The following is a 23,680-nucleotide window of genomic DNA, read 5'->3' as shown; positions in this document are numbered from 1 at the left end:
ACAACACAGAAATGAGCCAAGCACCTCCACACCGGGTGGAAATTTACATCTGCTCCATTGCTCCTATGAGAGAACACAGGTAATTTATGAGCCTCTTCACCATGTTTGACCTTATGCTTACGAACACTCTGCGTCAGCCCTCAGAGGACTCAACCCCTCGGCAGAGTGAGGTAGCAGCTGTAGCCCTGCCCTGCTTCACTTGGGTGTCCAAGAGATGACCACACCTATGTTAAGACTGGGTGGCTTTGTTAGGAGTTTCAACACAGAAGGCCTAGAGCGGAAGAGCAGAGAGAGTCCGCTGTGCTCTTCAGAGATGGGGAAACACTGGGCAGGCTGGGAAACTTTGCAGGCTAGAGAGTTTGGTTCCATAGGGCTGATCTGATCACTTTTAAAAACTTTATCTTTGCAGAAAAAAAAACAAACCCAAACATACAGCTATAAGTTGTAGTCTGCATTTAAAAGTTTGGCCAGCATAGCAGCTTCGGTGAAGAGATGTGATTTTGGCAGGTGTAACTGCACCAATAAAACCCTTATGTAGCTCATGCATTGAAACTCTCTTGCTGTTATATTGTGTTATCTGGTCCAAGCGCTTTTCCTTAAGGCATAATTTTGTTTCCCAGTCTTGCTGTTCTATAACAACACTGGCAAACTTCAAAGAGTCAACCTATTCTGAAGCAAAATACTTTCTGCTTAGAAAAAAAAAAAAATATATTTTTGAGGTGTTCTTACACAAACCTATACATTTTGGTCTTTCCTGGAACTGAAGAAAGCAAAACTATCTACTTGTTCTTCAGTTAAATGTCTCCTCTCCTCCTAGTCCCAGCCTTCTTCTGGAAGTTCTGCAGCTCACAGAAAGAAGCTGCAGAGGCGACAGGCTAGCAACTTTTGTTTACTGTGGATCTCCCTTTGAAGAGTGATTACAACAACATCATTCTGCATATCCGGAGGGTGGATTTCTTATCTCCCTGAAGGAGAAGGAGAACAATCACATATTTGATAAGTTCAAACAAAAGCGCACACAATTATAGGAAGTGAAATGTTTGCTAAAAGAGGGCAGTTTATACAAAACCCATTTTTATAACCTCATATATATATTTATTTCACGACAGCTTTCAAGAGCACAGTTCTGTAACTCCGCAGTATCTCTGTTTTGTGGTGACACGTGAAATATTTTCCATTTGAAAATTGACACCAAAGGGGAAACACTCTGCAAAAAACAGCCATGGCAATGACTTTGCTCAGCGGCTACTTTCACCCCCACCCATCTCGCGCTCCAAGGCAACAAGGTGTAGATAAATCTGTACAGGCTGCCTTTCCACCTGTCGGAACAGCGGTGAGAAGCACGTGGGCAGGAAAGGCACTTGCTTCCAGGTCAGGTCTGCCCTCTGCTACTGCCCCAAAGCAGCAAGGGTGCCCAGGAATAAAAGTGACAAGCAGTGCGCTGTGTTGCAGAGGTTGCACTCTCCCGACACGAAGGGCCACGGTTGCACGACTGCAGGTATGGAAGAAGCACTGCCGACAAATGCGCTCACGTACGTGGGGCAGCATATTCCAAAGGCAGAGTTCTTTACCAAAGTCATCCACCTCTAAGAACATATTCGCAGAGGTAGATCAGTTTACACCTAAGTGACACTGACAGAATCTGTTCCAGTGAGCCATATCACACTATGTAAAAACATACAGCACCAAAATGTGAGAGTGCATGGGATGGGTGATCTGAATGTGTTTGTATTACAGGATAGAGAGGAATTTCTTCCTGATGCAAGAAACAAGAAGAGAAGGAAGATTTTGATTCTGTCCTTACCAGTTTCTAAAAAAAAAAAAACCCTCCTAACAACTCTGTGTTTTATACTTTTTCTCTGTTTCCTTTCAGCATTAGCTTGTAGTAGGGATTAAGCCAATCTGTAGTCTAACAAAGAATGTTTTCCATTTTATTGTGTTGGGGATCTTTTTAACCAATTTTGGAACATCTAACTAGAAATATTCCTCTTCTTTTTTCTACATAAACCTGAAAAAACATTAATAATCTGCTCAAAATCTATCCATTTTCTCCAGGAGATCATACGTACAACGAGACCAATGCCTCTCACATGCCACAGCAACACTCAGGGGTATACTTTATTATAATTTGTAAAGCTTTTAGATAGCCTTAGAAATATGGCAACACAGCAGTGAAAACTGAGATCAGTCATTCATATACACACACATGTTGTGTATCAGGAAAATGCAAAGTGAGCAGTTAAAGTGGGTGTAGAGAGCTATCAGAGAAGATTGAGAGCTTGTATGTTCCTTGAAAGCCAGACATAAAGTGCAGGACAACAGCAAAGCAGACTGCGAGCAAATGCTTCACCAGTTTGCATCAGCACCCAAAATGTCAAATAAAAAAAAAGAGAACAAAACTGAAATCTCAGGCCACTATGTTTTCAGATTAGAGGTGAGACTGAATCATAAAGTTTCTGCTGCCGTTCTCGTTGTTCCTGCCCTGTACAGGAGACAATCTCACGCTTCACTGATCAGTCCCCAAGGACAGTATTCAAGTATCCTAAGAAGAGGATCACTATAAGACGTCCACTACAAGATTACACATTTGACATGAACTCAACAGATATTTGTGTAATTACGGTAGCTTAAAACTAAATCAACAAAAGGCATATCCCTGTATATTCTTCTATAGACAAAAGAGGTTACAATGGTTATCGAGTTCACTGGGAAATACAGAGTAAAGCTGTAATACACTTTACTGTCCATACCATTCAAGAAACCACTAAAGATCTTCCATAAAAGTTTCCACATAGTGTTTCTGTTGGAAAACTTCATAAAACATATGATGTACTAATTGAAATATCATAATGAGAAAGGCTTTAGAGCCTTCTGAATCCATTAAACTTCATGCAATGGTCAGCTGGAATATACAAGATAAATGAGACTTAATTCTGTTATCCAAGTGTAAGAAAAATAAAATCTGTAAGTGTTCTGAATGTAATGTAAAAAAAAAAAAAAAAAAAAAAAAGAAGACATTTTCTACAGGGATTGCCTAAGGAAGGCTTCCTTGGTATTATCTGTAGCTTTTTTTTTAAGACAATCCTCTAGCCTGAAAATCCAGATTCCAGGGGAAGTGAGAATGGTTTTCAGGATCAGATTGTAGTGTTTATATACAAAAGAATGCTAGTAAAGTTAAACAGATAGGCATAATACAGAGCATCTCAGTACAGTGTCATTATATCGCAGTTAGACTGGTATAAAGATACTGTATGCATGTACAGATAAATGTAGTCAAAAGGGAAAATAAGTTACGCAGTGCTTATTTGGATCTGTATAACTTTAGATCTCCATTAATGCTGTATCTGTGTTTAGCACCTCGAAAAGAAGTTGATGACAGCAGCTGTCCAGTGAACACAAAACAAATGTATACAACAAACTTTGTTCAGCCTTCACTACCACTGCTCTTTCATCGCTTACAGGGACTGAGGCCCTTCCAGACTGAACAACAATCATACGTCCTGTCTGCACATCGTCGCTAAGACCTGATGCTTTCATTGTTTGCAGAGGACAAGTTAACCTAAAGATCCTGGCCGGATTCTCTACTGGGAAATAGCTCTGTAATGCTGCCTTCAGAGGTGTTCCCCACATCTTCTGACATTGTACGGTGTAAAGGTAGTCTATATATTATAAATAATATAAAAAGGATCATTTATGGTGAAAAGCATATACAATTGATAAAAGCATATATGTGCATCATTATCAATATTATACTGCTTTAGACAAACAGCTTAGAGAAAAGTTCTGTAGATAGAAACTCCCCTAAAGACAACGGCAAAATTAGTATACATTTAGATTAAGGCTTTCGATCCTGTAAATGCTACTCTCTTAAAACTATACCTACGTGTACATTTACCATGGTAAATATGTACTTATTTTCCTGCATGCACAGAGGGGTTTAAAAGTTTGCCAATCAATGTTTCTGTAAATAGAAGTAGGAACTGCCACCTTCTTGCTTGGAATATTTAAGGCATTCATCGCAATTAGTATATAGCGTTCACAGTATTGACCAGTTTATTACCTCAGTATTACACCACATGAAAAAAAGATTTTAATGGCTATTGTCCTGGACCCTGAAGATTTGTGTGCACATGAAGAATGGCCATACATGTTCACAGAACCAAGGCCAATGAAAGACTAATTTAGAAACAAACATTTATTTTACTGGAAAACTTCCATTTCTCTTTTTGATGTAATTCACAAGTGACTGCTATGGAAACGTAATGCTGGGGTTCAATCCTGATCCTACTGAGATAAAAGGCATTATACTCTTTGACTTCCAGACAGGTAAGTTATTTTTCTGAACTCATCGGAAGATTCAAAAAATGAAGACACATGTTGCATTTTAAGGCGAGTATATTAATTTTCTTCAGTCATGTACAACTACCTGAAACAGAGACACCTTTCTTTAGTAATTTATGCAGGGTAACTGGGAAAATAGTGCACAGAAAAATATCTTCCTTCCTACATACTGATATTGATTCTCGTCCCTTAGCATATATAGAGCCAAATAGTATTTTTACTTCCAAGTTTTCAGAGTTTGTGATTTATTTTTGGTTTCCTGTAAATATGAAAGAAACTGCTGTCTTTCCCAGAAAAGGTAAAGAATTATCTTTGGTTGCCTTTTGTTATGCAACATTCTGCAATCCCCCTCTGCAGGAAAATGTAACATCAACTTCTGCAAGGTAAGGTTGCAGGGAGTGTGGAAGAGAACACAATTCAGTAAACTCACCCAGAGATTATATTTGCTCTTTTTCCTTCCTTAGACAAGGTTTCCATCAGCAGGAGCTTTGGCATTTGAGAGGCTGTTAGAATAAATTAAGGGACAGAAGTGTCATCTGGTTAACACTCTCAAGTAAAAGCAAAAGCAGAGTCACAGACATGAAAGAGATCGCAGATATCCTACTATTTATGATGTGATTGTAAAGCGTAAAGTGTGCTACAATCTTACGGCAATACACATTAATTACCCTCAGCAGATCTCTGATGTTATAAAGAGTAATTGCCAAGATCTTCTTGGTATTGCTGATAACTATACCTATCACAGCCTGGCTGTTTGTTTTAAATTGCATTCTTATAAGCAACAGGAACTCTCAACAATATAATTCTATAGAAATTTTTTTTTTTTTTTAAGTTTAAAACATTGGACCATATCCAATGAGCCTTAGCTCTGTTCATCAAAAGCAGACAGCAATCCTGCCGGGGCAAAAGTTCACAAATGTATGCATTAGGTTTGACCCCGTGCTACCAGCATCATGGAAAATCTTTTTCTCTAAACTTCCAGGAGAGCAAGAACAAGCCTATAGTCTATCATTAAGAGCACTCTAAGCCTATAAAATATATATAGACAAAAATTCACAGGTATGGCTTTGGTGCGTGTAAGCAAGCTCCCAACTGCAGAGGTAAGGTGCATATATTTGGCTACATACTATAAGGGTGGGGATGATCACCTGAGAGAGCCTGTATTCCAGACAGGTAGAAATTTATGCTGAGCCACATCTGTGCTTATTTACATGATCCCCAGAATTAGTAAATTACTCAAAAGCATATCTGATTCCCCATGTCCTTAGGAGTAGGTCAAAACTCTTCCCATCCCTGCAGGAGATCTAGGTTGAGAAAGGTTAGAGTCAGTCTGGCTCAGGTACAACAGACTTAACATTTTTTTCCCTAATGTAACGAACACCTGAACATATGCAAAAAAATTATACAAATAAAATAATCTTATCACACTTTTCATAAAGCACTAGAAAAACTGGATTGATAGGTGCTTGATAGGCTTCACTTATGCAAATAAAGAATGAGTCAAGAAAAATGAAAACAGAGGTGTTGGAAAACAAGAGTTGTTTAGAAAGTAAAATGAACTATTAGTTTTAAGGAAAAACTTCACCATTAATTGTTATCTATTAGTTAACAAGTTGTCCAGTGACTGGTACCCACTACCTACCACGTAATCCTACAGTCAAGATGAATTGCCTTTCTGTTCTTGCTAGGTTTGGGCAAAGGGATTTTGTGAATACTCTGGATAACTTGTGAAAGTGACTCTTTTTTCAATAACCGATAGTTGTGACCTCATCATATTCTACTTGCACGTGTTTCAGAAGGGCAGAAATAGTAATAGAAATGGGCTTGTGATATATCCCTTGTGTATAAAAAACAAAGCAACTGACATTGCGCTCATTGTTATATCCTAGTTAGACCCAAAAAAGTCACAGAAAAAGCAGTTATAATATATTTAAATATTTCTCATTGAAAAATGAGAGAAAGCACATCAACTTTAGTTATATTACGGGCAGCAATGCCACCGACTTATTCTGAGTTTAAGCCCCTACATCAAGATCTTGCAAAGTACAGAACTATTTGTTGGAAAAGGAGCAGGTATCAAAAGATCTTTGTCATAGGCAGAACTACATCATAAATTCAAATACAGAAAAAAATCTCTGCAATATCTGCTGAAGTAAGATGAGTTTGTGGCAGCTCAGACAGTTCTGAGAATATTTAGGTGACCCAGTTTCAAACAAAACAATTTATGGGAATAAAGCAAATACTATATATTTCCAGTACCATCAGACTGAGAACCACATCCAAGAGGCAGGATTCCCCAAACCTTTCTGTGCAGTCCTGCCACACAAGCAGTTCGGCTAACCAGAAAAGGACATTGCATTCTTCTTTGCACATGCAATTAAACTGCATGAATCTAAGGAGAGCATATTGCATTTAAACAATGAAGTCAGCCAATAAATCTTACAATTGTCTAACTCTTCTAGGACTGTAGCCTCAGCCCATGCCTCTAAATAAATGAGGATGTTCATCATGAATTCCTGATTTCAGAGCCAATAATAGTGCTTCTACAGAGTGATTCCACTGATTTTAGTCATGTTACTTTTAGCTTACTCTGGCGTGAGCAGAATACCCATCCCATAGACTATATATAACCATCGACGTGAATAGCAATCTGCTTATGGACTTTAGAATACTTGCTGGCCCCTTGCCACAACTACAAGAAACAAGAGTTTCAGAAGTAATCACAACTCCTCTTGTTCTATCACTCGGTGCAAGTAGGAAGGAAATTGCTTTTAACATAAGTATTTAAACAAGCTTGGCTGCAATAATTAGTTCTCCTATGATATTCACTTTAGTTCTCCTTGTTACTCCTTTTTAGAAGAGGATTTGCTGTAACTAGCTCTGTGGTTTTAAGTGAATGAACCCATATGAACACTTGGTCCTGTACTTTTTCTCTTTGTTAATAGCTGAGCCATTCAGTATGGGACTGCAGCACCCTCAGAATTCCTAAGAAAACTATGAGTCATCCCATCATCGCTCACAGGAGAGCTGTACAGCTGGGTATTACTGCCACCTAGTTTTCAATTTTTATTATTATTGCCTAGACTTTTGAATTCTCTATGGTAAAAACGTATATACATAAAACTAGAAAATTTTTATTCTAGTCATATACAATATATATTCTGTGATGTAATTAAACAGGACAAAATTGTGCAAGGGAAAACTCTTACTGAAGAAATCTACATGCATCTATATGTGATCCCTTGAAATACATATTAATGATATGTAATTATCAATCCCAAATATTAAACACACTGTGAAAATCCAACTCAAGTTTGCTGTGCAGGGTGAAAACCACAGCCAAGAGTGCAGCATCATAGAAGTCTGTAATAATGTAGATCTACAGTTGATCTTTGCCAGCTGACACGGAATCAAATAACTTTTATTTTAAATGGACCTTTTTCATTGTAATTGACAAATCAAACTTTCCCGCTTAACGTAGGTCCTTTATCAAAATCTCACAGAAAGGCCTTGCAATATAAGACCCCTCAGTGAGATACCATGCATTTTTCATTTTGAGATGTACAAAGAAAACCAATATATTGGGATAGTCTTTCTAGACCAAGATACAAACTAAAAGCTTAGCAATAAAATCCAGAGAAAGGTGGAGAACTATTAAAGCAATTTTTGAAACCTCATATAAATTCCATTTCAAGGAACCATTTTATGCTGGTTCTGTGGTTTCTAACTCCAACTAGGAGGATCAGCGGGAACCTGTGGAGGTTGGAGGTTAAATTCAGAACCCAGCTGAGCAACCTTTCACAAGATGTGCTATAATAAATATATTGCCACAGGCAGGTTCCAGTTTTGAAAAAAATAATAAAAAAATGCCCATAACTGAAATTTCTTATAATTGTTGAGGCTTCGTTATACCAAGTTGGAGTAACACGTTTTGTGATTTATCCAATGCAATTCTACTAAACTAGATGAGGAAAGTCTGTTCTTCACTGCAACTGAATTTGGCATGGCAAAAATTGAGCCATTTCATTGTGTTTGTGTGTAGTAATCATCTCACCCAAAAGCTGCTCAATAAATCTCATAAAGGAGCCTCAATTCTTCTTCATGGAAGTGAAGGATTTGTGTGCTGATTTTTCATGGCAGCAAGAGCAAGTACTGATGTTGTTCGTCTTTAGTTTTACCAAAAGAGCTGTAATGACTGAAAGTAAAACAAGATGTTTGTGAATTTCAGGCATGATGCAATCTGAGGAATTTTGCACGCTGGATGGGTCGACAAGGCACAGTTCTGAAGTAGGCTTTTTAAGACAAAACTGAGACGTCTATATTAACTCAGGTTGAGAGGCCACAGATGTCTCCAAACACTCTCCCCCTTTTTTTTTTTTTTTAAATTGTTATTGAAAGACAAAATTCTATTTGAACTCAGATCCTAGGCCCCCGGGCTTGAAAACCATATTGTGCACCCCCCACAGTGCTCAGGTTAAGTTCATTCAAACTATTTTATGCAGCTACAGTATGGATCACACTCAGTTTTTCTTCTTTCCCTAACAGGTTTGTTTCTGGTCATAAATTCTCAATCAGTGGGCAAGCCACATTGTACAATTTAGTAAATAGTGTAGTTAAAACATGTTTAAAGTCAAAAGAAAAAGGATCTGACAATGGAGCATTGTCCCCTTTTGCAGAACTGAAGTGTACCTTCTTTGATTCAGTAACCTTGCTGCACTTTGGTATGAAATTACCCCTTTTTCCATCAAACTTGCATTTAAAGTGCCTCATTAGCATGTCTCACCGGATCAGTAATGATTCTGCTAACCCAACACTCGTTTCAGTCAAGCCACCATGGTTTTTCTATCTGTTTAACATCTAAAACTCCTTGACAAAGTTCCTTTTAAAATTTACTCCTTTTGTTTCTCCTTGGGTTTTCTGCAAAGATCTTTAAACTTCGATGTACTCCGAGATGACTCCTGAACAAAAATCATGTCTAGCCCAGCTAGTAAATCTAGCCTCCATTCAATGGGATTAAATAAGTGCTTCACGGCTATTGTAGAAGCCTCTAAAAAGGATCTTGCATCTTTAAGAGTTTCCTACAATAAATTAAACACATCTCACCCATTGTAAAAAAAAAAAAAAAAAAAAAAAAAAGAGAGAGACTTGATCCAGCACTGTAGACCCACAGTGATGCCATACTTCTAGTACCAAAACATCACGGATAACAGCCTAAATTAACAACAACAGGCAATGGAAGCAGAATATTATTTCTTTAGGAATTCAGCCTCAAACTTCATGTCAGTAAAACACGGCCAGCAAAATAAACTATATAATGGTTTAAAAATCTGTAATTGTATGGGTTATTAGCAGGACCACGGCGGGATTTTAGCTTGAATTTGCAGTACCTCAGCCAGGAAATTCCCATTTCTTTTCTAAGGTGTAAGATCCCAGGCCGAATGTTCGGACTCATTGTATCATCTGAGCCCTGCTTAAGTACAGTCACACGAGTAAGCCTACTGATGTTGAGACTGGTGCCCTACTTAAAGTTAAGCTCACATTTAAACTCAGAGCCAACATGCTCATCCAAACCTCTAGATCTTTCTGCTCACTTCTGAGCTGAAATAGAGAAACCTTAAATTCTTTTAACCATAAGGGTGACTGAAAAAAAAAAAAAAGTGCAAAATAAATCTGTGCAGGGAATTATCTTAAAAAGAGTACCCGAATCTGGTAGAATCATAGACTGGTTTGGGTTGGAAGGTACCTTCAAGATCATCTAGTTCCAATCCCCCTGCCATGGGCAGGGACACCCTCCACTAGCCCAGGTTGCCCAAAGCCCCATCCAACCTGGCCTTGGACATTTCCAGCGATGGGGCATCCACAGCTTCTCTGGGCAACCTGTGCCAGGGCCTCAGCACCCTCACAGGGAAGAATTTCTTCCTAACATCTAATCTAAATCCACCTTCTTTCAGCTTAAGGCCATTACCCCTTGTGCTATCACTACATGCCCTTGTAAACAGTCCCTCTCCAGGTTTCTTGAAGGGCCCTTAAGGTACTGGAAGGTGCCATAAGGTCTCCCCAGAGCCTTCTCTTCTCCAGGCTGAACAAACCCAACTGTCTCAGCCTGTCTTCACAGGAGAGGTCCTCCAGCTCTCTGGACATCAGAAGGTCCTGTAGGCTGATAAGAGGCTATAGACCACCACATCATCAGTGTGACTCTGACCTAAATTAACACTTGTTCCACTCAATGGCCACTGAATGATCTATCTGAAAATCATCCTCACTTGATGAGTGTTGAATGGCCTACCTGAAGTGAACCAGCATTTCAAAGATGTGTTCAGAACACAGGAAAAAAACTGCCAGCATAATTAGGCAAACTTTGCTGTAGGCAAAGAACTTGTTCAATAAATCCAGAAATATCTTTTAATTCTTACGTGAAGACCAAGACCTTCATTGTCCCTGTTCCACTGATTTGCACTGCCGTTATCCATCTTGCTAAAGTTCTACATATTTTATGGCAGTTGTGTTTAACCTCCTGCATATTTGTAAGGATAGAAGGAAAAGTGAAACTATTTGCTTTTTTATTTACTCCCTTTAAAAATTCGGTCATTTGGTCTGCATTATCAAAATGGACACTTGCAGTAAGAATCTTGTTTTTCCCAGTTTATGTCACACATATCAAGTTGTAACAACAGGCACACACACACACACACAAAAAAAGAGATCTTCATGAATACTTCCTGATTGGCAGCTGCATGTCAATAGAAAAGCAGTCTAGGTAACAACATTATTTCTAAAGTTAGTAGAAAACCCGTTATTCAAGTACTAATTTTCTTTAAACAGCCAGTAGAATCCTCAAAATATTTGAAAATTTCAAACACCGTATCAACTAACAGAAAGCAGCACAATATTTTATTGAAAGTACTCAGGTTTTTGATTGATAATTATTTAGTTGCTATTATGATGATGATGGACAGATTAATACTAATACTGCTGGTACTATTGTTGTTTTATTAGATATAATACAGGGTAGCAAATACCAAAACAGCCATGTCTTTATGATAACACAGCCCCAGCAAACCAAACTGGCTGTTACTGCCACAGGAGATGACTGGAAGGCTGCTTCATCCCAACAGCATCTGTCTCTGTCCCTGTCTTTCCCTTATCCTGCTAACAACAAGTGAGGTACGTCTGACTTCTTTGCAGTTTTATCTGTGCTGTTGGGAAGCCGTGAGACAACCGTATACATAAAAACAACAAGCACAGCTTTCTTCTAGGGATGGTTGGTATATAAAAGTAACATTATCCTTCCAAAACAGCACAAAGTTACACCACTCCTTGTAGGCATCTCAGTCTGCATTGTCAGGCACACAGAAAAGGACCTAGGGGTCTGGAGTTTGCTGCTACTTGGTTTCTAGGACCAAAAAGAGCAGCCGTAAGGCTACACTTTTTTATGCAGTCAGTCACTCCCTAGATCAGATCTTCTACCTATAGATGGAAGAAATGCAACCCAACAAGTTCAACGCATCACTTATTCTAAAGCAGATTTAAAAGCTACCTTGCATTCAAGGATAAACAAGCCAATGCCTTGTAGAAGTAGGACAGGGCTTTCAGATTAAAGTTAACCAGTAGAAATAGCTCATGAACAATCTGACAGACATTCTGAAGGGATGTCATCAGCCCCGCAACAATATTATACAAACAGTGAAATAATCCCTGGATTCATAAAACCTTCAAATTTCCAAATCCAAAACCAACAGACAGCTAGCTGTGAGATTCTCAGAAGAGAGAAAAATGGGTGGAAATTTCATAAATTCATCTTACAAGAAATTATTCTCTAGCCAGGCTGCATCCATCCATTACCTCTCATAGTTAGGCTGGAAGCTCTTTAGAACATCTTTTTGCTCTACATTTTTACAGCAGTTGGCACAGAGCAATCCCATCCATGCCCATGATCTGAAGTCCTGCAATGCCACACCAAAAATTGTAACAAGAGAGCAAGGTGTTGCTGTGTGTAATTCACAAAGCATTTTATTGCTGGCTATCTGTCAGTTCTCCATGTTTCACAGGGTAGGGAAAAGAGGAGAATGAAATGGGTCTGACTAAGTTTGAACTATGTATACATTAGCCAAAAAGCTCAGACCTACAGGCTAGCTACTATCTATAGATAATGAAGGGAAGAAGCATTTCTAAAGAATGATTTGCATTATCCACCAATAAATGTCTAAGGTATTTATAAACTGTTGTATTTAAGTTATTACTGACCCTCTGACAGTGATTCTGTCACTTCCACACCATTCACAATGACACAATATTAGACAACTAGTCCAGACCAAAAGCTTTAAAGCGTGAATCTCTAAATTGTGAAATAGTACTACATGCTACAGAGCCTCTTTTGAACACAGTGGGCTACTCTTCATCCTGCTGCTCTCTCTCTCAGTTGCTGTACTTATCCATTTTCGACACAGACCTTGCATACCCTTCTGCAGTTAACCCTGTCAGGAGTTGCATCCGGTCTACCTCACTCTGCAGGAAACAAAAATTGTATTTTCTTTAGTATGGCAGGACACTGCAGTTTACCATCCTGACCTGAAGACAGACACTGTTCCTTCTGGCAACCTCCTACAGCAATTACTAACAGAACAAAGTAATAGGAAATGGTTTGCTTGCCTTTGTTTTTTTTTATTATTTTTATTCCACTGGGTATGTCAAGGACAAGCTTTCCTGCTCTGGCCTTTTTATAGCTGATAAGTTATGTGGCCACAAATTCTACAAAAGAAATGCAAAGCTGTTTGCCAAAAGAAAGCAAACGTGAATCCAAACCAACAACAAGAGAAAGACAAAATAATAAAATGGAAAGGAACTTGATGCCTTGTAACAACAGAAGGCTGAAGACACTGGAAAATTCACTGTCCATCTTATGCTGGCATTAAGGGTCAAATGCAGTGCACTGTAGAAAATCAGCCAGTCCAGAGACCAATTACCACAAGTTACAGCTGAAACAAGGGAGAAAAGTATTAAAACATGGGCAGTTGCTTTGGTTCCAAAACCAGAAATGTTGAATCAAATCTTGGTTTTGTTTCTTCTGAATTTCTAAGTCTGATTTCTTCCAATCTCAGACAGAAAAGATTTCAAAGTACTTGTTACAAAATTACAGCAGCCATTTAGAGACGTCAATAATTCAAAAAAGAAGGAGAGAGGGAAAGAGAGTGTGTCTATCATGAGGGACCTCGAGAAAACCTGACGAACTGCAAATTGAAAGAAACCAGTCAGTCTTCAATTGTAACTTTTCTTTCTCTTTTCTGTGTACAGAATGAGATAATAATGAGCTATAGTACCTTATTCCTCTCTCTCTCAGCCTTAGTACAGGGAATCACATTTTTACCAGGGATCCTTAACACAAGTCTCACTTTCTGAAAGTCCCAGAATGTAAAAAGTTCATTGGTCAAACACCTAACAGACACATACAAAAACAATTTGGTAAATTAGGGCTACATTTTCTTTCTACTTTTACTTTTCCATTGCTCTAAAAAACCAATGCCTTTTTCTTTCTTCAAACACTAGCCACTTCCACAACATTCACAAGAGTTCTTGAGAAATAATAATTATTCCTGCAAGAAAACCTTTCTGTTGCAGCTAAAATGTGTGTGCATCTGAACTGATCAAAGGAATTAATTGCTACAGAGCACTTCATCTCCGTGTTTTCTGTACTATTTTTTGATTCCACTTGCTAAATTACTCTTTAAAAATGATGCAAAGTCCTTTGGGCAGGGAAAAAGTCTCTATATAATTTCCATAGAGTGCTTGTGATCCTGTAGATGCTGTAGGGAAAAAACAAACAAAACAAAACAAAAAACCAATTGTATTTCCCTTATTTCAAGCCCACTTTGGAAATTATACACCAGAAAGAACAGGAAATCCTGTTCCTGAAATGCAGATCTCACAGTGTTAGAATACAGGTCCTATAAACATGGCACAATGAACAACATTTTAGGACAAAAGTAAAGATCAGAACAATCAGGTAAAATATACAGGAAGATTAATTGCTACAGAGATTTGATTAATAAAGCTGAAATTTACGAGTGACACACCAACTCCTGAGGAAAGAGAGATCAGCAATACAGGTACTGAATGCAAAGTATTTGTCTGACCCTTTTTACAGAAAAGTAAAGAACTTTTTAATAGGAAGCACAAATGTAAAACATACCAAAAAAAAGTTCTCTTGCACTTTGATCTTGTCAGTTAATTATGAAGTCAATTAACAAACCAGGAAGTGGAATCTCTCTGTAGTGAAATATTAATTTTGTTCCACCTTATGCTTGATGACACCCTAATTCCACACCAGATATATGCACTCAATAAAAAAAAGCTGTTATTTGTAGGTGAGAATTCTGTAGAAAGAGACCATTAGAACTATAGCCAAGCATGAAGTTATACAAGTGCTATTTCACAGCCCAATGAAAAAAATTATGTTGTAGCCTAAACTGTCTTCCCTGAAGAAGCAGGTTGATCAGGGAACATCATCTTCCCATTTGGGGTCACGGATTTTAAGCAGCCTCTACCAGATTGCTAGTGACCAAATGTTGTTCCCAACCGACAGTCCTACACTGATCTACTTGGAAAAAAAAAGTTGAAAGCCTCTGTTTTCTTCCTAATGGACAGGTGTTCCCCCGACACAAAAAAACCAACCCATCGTTACATTTGGTTGCTAACTGGAATCCTTATGGGTAGTCTCAAAGGAAGACAATGGGTGGAAATGACCATGGAAAGTTAATGACTCTTTTAGCCTCACAGATGGTCACTCTAACTCATAACTCCGGGAAATTGTCTAAAACTCTGTTATTCAATTAGAATCCTAAACCTAGAAAAATCTCAGTATGGCAATGAACAGTAAATTAGACATGAGTTTGCCATGTGATAAAGTGTAGAAAGAAGGACAAAGACTTTTTGATCCTTACTGAGGCAGGTAAAAGGCATTTTATCTTGCCATGGAGCAGGGATTTAAGAGTATCCCACCACAGGGCTGTCATGCACTAACATTTGAATTTTATATTCACCTTTTATACGTTTCACCACCAACAAAACTTTTCATACTGGAAATTGTTCAGAAAAGTGGAAAAAAAAATAAGTAAGCTGGTTTGACAGGAGAGATCTCAATAATTAAATTTACATACTTTGATTCAGTAAATTCCTAATTATTCACATATTTATATTATTTCCATACCTTTTAAAGCAATGAGTGTTGTAACCACATTTCCTAATATTCAAAGAGTTTAATTACTGAGGATAAATAATTTAATATACTGAGCACAGATGAATAGCATTCATGTATCAACTACTGAAATGGCAGTGCTGATGTCTCCCCTCAGGAACAGGGCACAGCAACTTTTAAGACAAACTTTTCAAAACCACGTTCATGATTAAACAGCCCAATCTCAGTTTCAAGAGAGACCAAAGAGCCCAGAATCATGTTTACAAAGGTGTTGCAGTACTGGGTACTTAGCTGTCATTGATTTTAGTGTGTTAAAAACTATCAGTTCAATGTTTATAGGTATTTGGATATCTGAAGTTATCAAGAGAGTCCCAAGCCCTATCATATTCTATGGGATCTAAGCACCTAACTTGTTTAGAGACTTCTGAAAATGCTGGTAAATGCCCAACAAGCATTTCTGAAATATTTCATAATATTGGTACAGACTTGTACAGACAGGGAATAGACCAGACCTATCATTTTGAGACCATTTCTAACAGTTTTCATTCTGCAAGACCAAGATATATATGAAGAGGCAATTAATTGTTACTGCTATCAAGTTAACCTCTTAAAAATAGAAAACTAAGACTTGATGAACTTTAAAGAAAAAAAGAACTAGTTAATCAGACACAGTAGAATTATTCCTATATGAAGGGGGAGAACCGACAAAAGCAAAAAAATCAAGTTTAGTTCATCCATTTTTTCAGAAGAAGAGGTTTAAACCCCTTTTCTTGGTGAATTTGAAGGATATCCCTGTTCATTAGACTTCAGCCATCTTCCTCTGAGGTGTGTTTCCATCTTTGTTGCTGAAGTCTGCTTCCTGAGAGAGACAGATTTAAATTTAAACTCAATACGCTGGACACCCTTTTTATTTTCCATGGTGTCATTGTTTTTGTTCTGCACTTTAAGCTGCCTGACCTGAAATTAGCAATTTATCATACTGCCCAGTTAAGAAAAAAGAATGACTGTACAATGGAAAATGTTGCTGAGGGTCTCCTTCTGTTGCCAAGCAGTATCTAAAATCATTTCTTGATCAAGGTCCAGGCCATTTTATTTTTATCTCTTTCATAACAAAAATGAAACAACTTGGCAGAAGTCTACAAACTATTGGTGGAAAGACAGAATAGCTACTGGGTACCAGCGTATCTGGCAAGATATACAAGTGTTCCCAGACATAACTATCATGAACATGTAAATAAAAACATCACTTACATTTAGCACTGCCACAGTCTGAGTGCTTTTTAAATCCATATCTGAAGTTGCATCCAGTTGTGCCCAGCTCAGCTGTGGACAAATGAGAAGCAAAGAACAAAATTGTTCTTCACCGGCAGAATACAGAATTGCAAGTCCCTCGATTTGCAGGTCACAGTAAGCATCACAACCAGAAGGTGAAGGAGGAAGCTCTGAGTCACGGGAGCAGAGTAAATGTTAAAACTCACTATATTCTCTAAAGTAGTAATATCCCAAAGGCAAAATTAAGACATTTCCCTCACTATACATGAGGCCCAGACTTTTCCAAAGACTGAATAAGCACAGAACACGTCAAACTGTGATCTATGTCCAGGACTGACCTGTTAGACATGACTTACATCATTATAGGTTGAAGGTTTCCAGACATTAGTCCAAAAATGCACCAGAATTTTTTCCTTCCCAAATCCAGGTTTGCTGCCCAGAGCGTTGGTTGACTTTCTACAATACTGTGAGTTACTCCCCGTAACTATCAGAACTGTGATCTAGATCCCCATCAACATCCTTCTGCGTCCATTTGTTCTTTGTGAACAAAAATCAGTAAAACCAGAATAGCTTCCCAATAGAGCAGGGGAAAAAAACTAGCACAACAACAGAAAAATAAACAAACAAAAAAGCCCTGACAACCGAGAGAGAGAATGTGACAATATTATCCAACTAAGATCTCTGAAGTTAAAGTGTTCTTAAGAGCAAACTTGTTTCTGACAGGTTCAAGAGGCCACAGGACAATTGATTTTATGCAGTAATTTTTCTTTTGGAGCCTAAGAAAGAAAAAGTTCTTTTATTATAACAACAGCTCAAGGTGTATAGCGTATGTTTTCTTATCATCACTGTGCATGTTCTATATCTATCCATATCTCCACTCCCCAAGATTTCCTCTCAAGGAGAATTACTCTGCTTTGACTTCCCCCGCATTCTCAGATTTTATACATTAGTTTCATTGTCAGTATTTAAATGGAAACTCTTACATTGAAAGAGAAGCAGGTATTTGACTCAATCAGTAGCAACTGTATATTTAAGTGCCTTGACATGCAGGAGTCAAAATATTTACCTAAACATTTGTATCTGGACAAAAGACACCCGCAGTTACATTCACACAATATACACGCTTTCTATGTGTTCAACTGAAATCCACACATCAGATGATTGCACAATCTTTGTCAATATGACTTCATTATGGTGTTTTACCATCTTTTCTATATTAAGCAAATTAATATATACTATTCTGGGCTTATTTGAACACTTCACTTGCTAGGACTACATGCCTTGAAGAACCACAGTTTCCAAAGTAGCAGCTGAAAGAGATTAAAGTCTTTCCATCCTCTACAAATTTCTATCCACTACTTTCCCAGCAGAGTGGTATGCCAGTACAAAATAGTGACGTGCATTTCAGGATCAGTGATGGTTTTAAGGTCTGGTATGGCACACTGTCTTCAAATTAGAAAAGAAAACTTCACAGAATCCTAGAATGGTTTGGGTTGGAAGAGATCCTCAGAGATCATCTAGTTCCAACCCCCCTGCCACGGGCAGGGACACCCTCCGCTAACCCAGGTTGCCCAAAGCCCCATCCAACCTGGCCTTGAACACTGCCAGGGAGCCAGGGGCATCCGCAGCTTCTCTGGGCAGCCTGTGCCAGGGCCTCACCACCCTCACAGGGAAGAATTTCTTCCTAATACCTAATCTAAATCTACTTCCAGTTGATTAGCCTCATACATATAGCGCAAGCACTTGATTCCACCTGGCTAGTCGATGTTACTGACTCAAAATGCCTTAGAGTCAACTTCTGCTGTGGTTGGTCTTCACAGTCTGTTGAATCAGGCTGTTAACAAAGGACCAGCTAGTTTGACAGGTAGAGTGACAGGGAAATACATAGAGATCTAAAAGAGTTCTCAAATAGTTGTTCCTAAAATACGCCCTGTAACATAAATTTAAAAAAAAAAATAAATGATAAGCTGAGGAATTGTATTGGGATTTTTGGAGTATCATGACTAACATATCACATACATAAATTCTTAACTTAACTTGGTAAACTTTTTATATTGCACAAAGCTTTCCAGACCTTTGCACATGCATGCGCACACAAACACAAAGGCAGAGGTATATAGAAAAAAATTTATGACTTCCCTTCAAAAACATATTTTCAGGAAAGATTTCAGGTAGAAAGAACCGGAGTCCAAGCAAGGAACAGCAAAGAAACAGATAGGGAAGAACAGCATAATGTTGGGAAAACAGGAGCAGTTCAGACAATTCTTTTGGAAGCGTACACAGCGGAGCAGGAGGAAGAATGTAGGCGATGCCTAGCTGACAGAGGATTGCAGCACAACCATCTGAAGGACCACTGAGTCAATAGTCCGTAAGTAGCATCATCTAGCAAATTTGCACCAGTGGGACACTCTGCATGAGCAAGAGCTACCTTTGTAAGCGTTATTTGTAGGGTATTTCCATCACAGTCCAGAGGAAAAACTGACGGGCCTGTGTTTAGACCATCTTGAAGTCGAAACAAGGAGGTTCAGTATAATGTCAAACATGTGGGGAGGAGTTGAAAAATCACATTTGATCCTTGTTTGGCATATTTGGTGAAATACATGCATTTTGCTAAGACATAATTTGGCATATTGAACAAATACCGTGACAAACAGACTGTACATGTTCCTACTTTTCAATCATTCGCAAATCAAACTTGTATTTAACTCCATCGGTTGGGAATATTTCATGGGAATGAATATCTGACCTCTATGTCAGTATGTCTAAAATACAGCATGAAAACTAGTCTTAAATGAACCCTTTCAATGAAATCTAAAGTTACCGCCATTAAACAGACAACGCCCAAATATAGAAAATTGAATACAGGTCACAAATAGTCCAGATAGGTAGGTACACTTGGTTTTTCACCCAACACAAATAGATCACAGTCAGAGAAGGAAGTATTTCATTTCTGTTGACTCAGTCTATTAATTAAAGTAAACATAAATATTTTAAGTCCAGTCAATTCATCTATTTTTGGCCTAGAAATGAGTAATTATCTTGTTTGCGACTAATCTCAGTAGGAAATTTATGAGGGGCAAGGGCCACTTCGGAAACACATGGTCTAATGTGAGTATCCGAGACTGTACTAGAGGTATTTTTCTGCTTGCAAAGAGCAATTTACAACTTCTACCCTTTTCCAACTAAAAAAGAATGGAAAGAATTCAGGCTTCTAAAATTATATCTGACTTTGTTTCTAATCCTAAACCACCTTCAGATTATTTCAAATCTTCCCCCCTTTCTCTGTCACAACCTAATAATTATTTCGCACACACAAACTCACAAATCTTATGTGCACTGTGTCAACTTCAAAACTGGGAGAAACCGAGAGGCAAATTTTCCTCTCAGTTCTCATCAAGGTCCTGGTATTACCCTGATTCAGGGAAATGCTTTATTTTAAGCCTGAGATCACATATATGGTTAGGTGCTGGTTGTTCCATGTGGAGACAAAGTTTCAAGACCAATTTAATCTACAGTAACAAAATTAGTGCAGGTAGCTGAACCTCCTTAAGTGAGATCGGTCTTTCCACGACACAAGTTCATACTGGTAACTTTACAGTGCATATTAACCAAATAGCTTCCAGAGACATTAATTTCATGGAGCTTTCCAAGGATTCTGGGGTGGAAAAATATGTTCGATTTTAGAGTATATTCTGTCTGTGCCACAGTGCCTTCAGTAACCAATACTTTTTATATATCTACATCTAGATCAAAGCATTCGTCTGCAACAAGTGTGACACCAACAGAGGTGTTCCAAGTTACTCCAAAAGAGGTGTCTGAATATTTTCCATAGGTACTTGAACAGACTAAATTATGATCTCATACAGAAATAGCATTAAGAAAAAATTAAGCCACAACCATACAGCAAAGCAGAACATTCAGCTCAGAAAAATTCCTCCCTTGAAGCAAGGCAACTCCTCCGGCTTTCAGCATTGCCTACAAGATCAGCTTCAGTAAGTTGCAAAGTGCATATACAACAGCCAGAATTTTGCAAGCCTTTTCTGGAAAGTACAGTAGCACACCTGGAAGATTCATGTATCAGACAGTCCCTGTTTGCACTGTCTGTGATCTTGATAGCTTTGATTCATGTATCACAGGATTTGTACGAAATCCAGCTGTTAGAAGCATAATGAAATGTATACATATATTCTATGTGTTAAAACTGTTCTCCAAAAAGGTTATGGCAGCCCAGAAAAATGGACTGGTAGGAATTTGCCAACTGTATATTTTACTGAATTTCGGGGCTTTGTATAAATGTGTGATGTGTCATAAGGCTCACCAACGTCAACACATCTGCAGTCAGGATAATATTCCCCTGTGCACTCTGTCCTTGCTAGATACAGTTATAGTAGCCTGATAATAAGCATACCCCAGGTTTACCCAATGTGTTAAGCTTTTATCCGGAATGCTTGGCAGGGATCAGAGCATGATACATGTTAACTATTATTATTATGAATTATCCCAGGGTGCTAGGCAAATAAAAAAATTGGAGATAGAATCCCGATTCTCTTAAAGACCAGGATTGTTTCCACCAGTTTTGACAGAGCTGAGATTTCACTCCCGATCCCAGTCTTAAAAAAAATAATAATTAATTAAAATAAACAACAGACAGCACAATGCTGGGAGGTTGAGAAGAGATGATAGCAAATCCAGACACAGAACTACATGGTTATGCAAACTTATTATGAAACATCACTATGCTTTTTGAAAGCAAATAATGACAAAAATAGGAGTGGAACAAAGTGTCAATGACTATTATCCCATTTCATAAAAGGGAACACAAAGATTCACAGAGGTTTGCATCAATGTCTTGGTTTTATGAAAAACAGACTACTTTGCAGCTGAAGAAGGAATTTAAGAAGGAAATTTAGAAGCTGAATTCCTGAGAAGGAATTTAAGGAGGGTTAGGTAAGAATTCACTCTGGACAGTGAATTTTGAAAACATAAACTTAACTAACTTTTGCCCAAGGTCAGTTAGTAAGGCCATTTACCAAATAGTAGATTTCAAAATACCAGGTACTCTCTAGGTGTTATGAAGATCGTCTATCTCCCTGCCCTGTAGGGGCATCCTGGTGTAGGATGGAGGAAACGAACTTCTGTATATCGCTGACAATTTATTTTTATTTTTTATTTTTTTTCCAAAGCAGAGCAGGAGAGGGAAGAAAGCAAAGAGCCTTGGTGAGTATCACCAAACTCCAACACAAAATTGTTCATCAAGGTCTGAGTTTCCCTATTGTGGTCGCGCCAAGATTTATTAAAGCACAGCATGTGTTCACTTATTTCTATCCAAAATGAACTGAAAAGGCACTTTGCATCTGCCCTCAGGAAAAAAAAAGTTTGCTTATTTGGCAAACTTTGTTTAAAAATCTGTTTCTTCCAAGGTTTGTCTCTTTAGTTCTTTTTGTTTGTTTGATTGGGGTTTTGGGGGCTTTTTTGGTTTTGTACGTGGGTGTGTAGCTTTCTTCCCCTCCTGTACCTCTCTTCCTCCATCTGTTGACCTCACTTTAGCACATAGTTTCCCACTTACTTTGCCAAAAATGTATAAAACTTGGGGCGTCTGCTCCGATTTCTTTGTGACTTGTAACTGTATCATTAAACTAACATTTGCTCTGTTATAAAGAAGTCCCTGTAACTTTAATTAGGCTCTTCTGTTCCATTTGCTCTTGCGCAGTTGCAAGTGTGAAGTAATGCTTCCACATGGAAATGATAGGGAATGGTCCTTATTATAAACAAGCTGTGTGAAAAGCCAGAAACCTCAACACTGAGTTTCTCACACTACCTAGTAATATACTTTCTGCATACAAGATGTTTTGCTATGTAAAATAATATTTCCCATGAATTTCCACTAAAGCCCGCTTCTCTGCCTCTACCACCCCTGAATTCTGCTACTCTGTGGACAAGCATACTCCGAATCCTCTCAGAGGCCCAGGAAAAAAGGCCATTCCTTGAAAATTCACATTTCCAGCCATGGATGTAGACCACACAGCAGCTCACTAGTCCCCTCACTTTTACAGTTATGTCTGGGGTCTCTAACGCTACTCTGTTGCATATCAAGAGTTGGATTAATACCCTGAAAAATAAAGATAGTATCAGCCAGATTCTCCTGCATCAGAAGCACAAATACAGGTAGGCAATAATAATATTTACATATGAAGCAACATTACATGATTACTTTGGGAACAAGTGTCCATTAAGTCCAAAAAAGAAAGTGACATTGAAATAAGGAAATGTCACTAGTATCAGAATTAGAAATAATTTTTCCATCTTAAAGTGATTCTTTACTAAATATTGTAGTACAGGTAAACCCAGAGGATGCAATATTTTCTACCACTGCAGGCAACTCCCTGTTATTCCAGCAGTTGCACGCTAGAGATCATGTAGTATTTTAGGGAACATTTTTTGAAATTAGCTCTAGTTATTTTTGTTGATTTATATCTATCTCAGTTAACACATCTCCTTTGAGAAGGAATATTTACGTGCTAAGCAGTTTGACATAACAATATAACATTGGTTCACCTTTTGAATGGGATGAGGACAGTGGTGTTTCCTCTTGCATGCTGTGATCCCTTCTCATTGCAATATCATTTCTCATTCATGTTTTTTGTTTATGTGCATTAAGCAGGTGTTATTAATGTCCTGCAATAAAGCTACAATCGTTACAAGGTGTTCCCTTCCATTGCCATATACTTAAAGAACATTGTAACCCACAGGACTTGCTTAAGGTCACAGTTGATTCAAAAAAAAAAAAAGAAGAAAAAAAAGAAAAAAAAAGAAAAAAAAGAAAAAAAAGGAAAAAAAAGAAAAAAAAGAAAAAAAGAAAAAAAGAAAAAAAAAAAG

Source organism: Balearica regulorum, chromosome 5 (assembly GCF_011004875.1).
Source record: "Balearica regulorum gibbericeps isolate bBalReg1 chromosome 5, bBalReg1.pri, whole genome shotgun sequence".
NCBI classification, from domain to species: Eukaryota; Metazoa; Chordata; class Aves; order Gruiformes; family Gruidae; genus Balearica; species Balearica regulorum.
Note: the sequence above shows the minus strand (reverse complement) of the source record.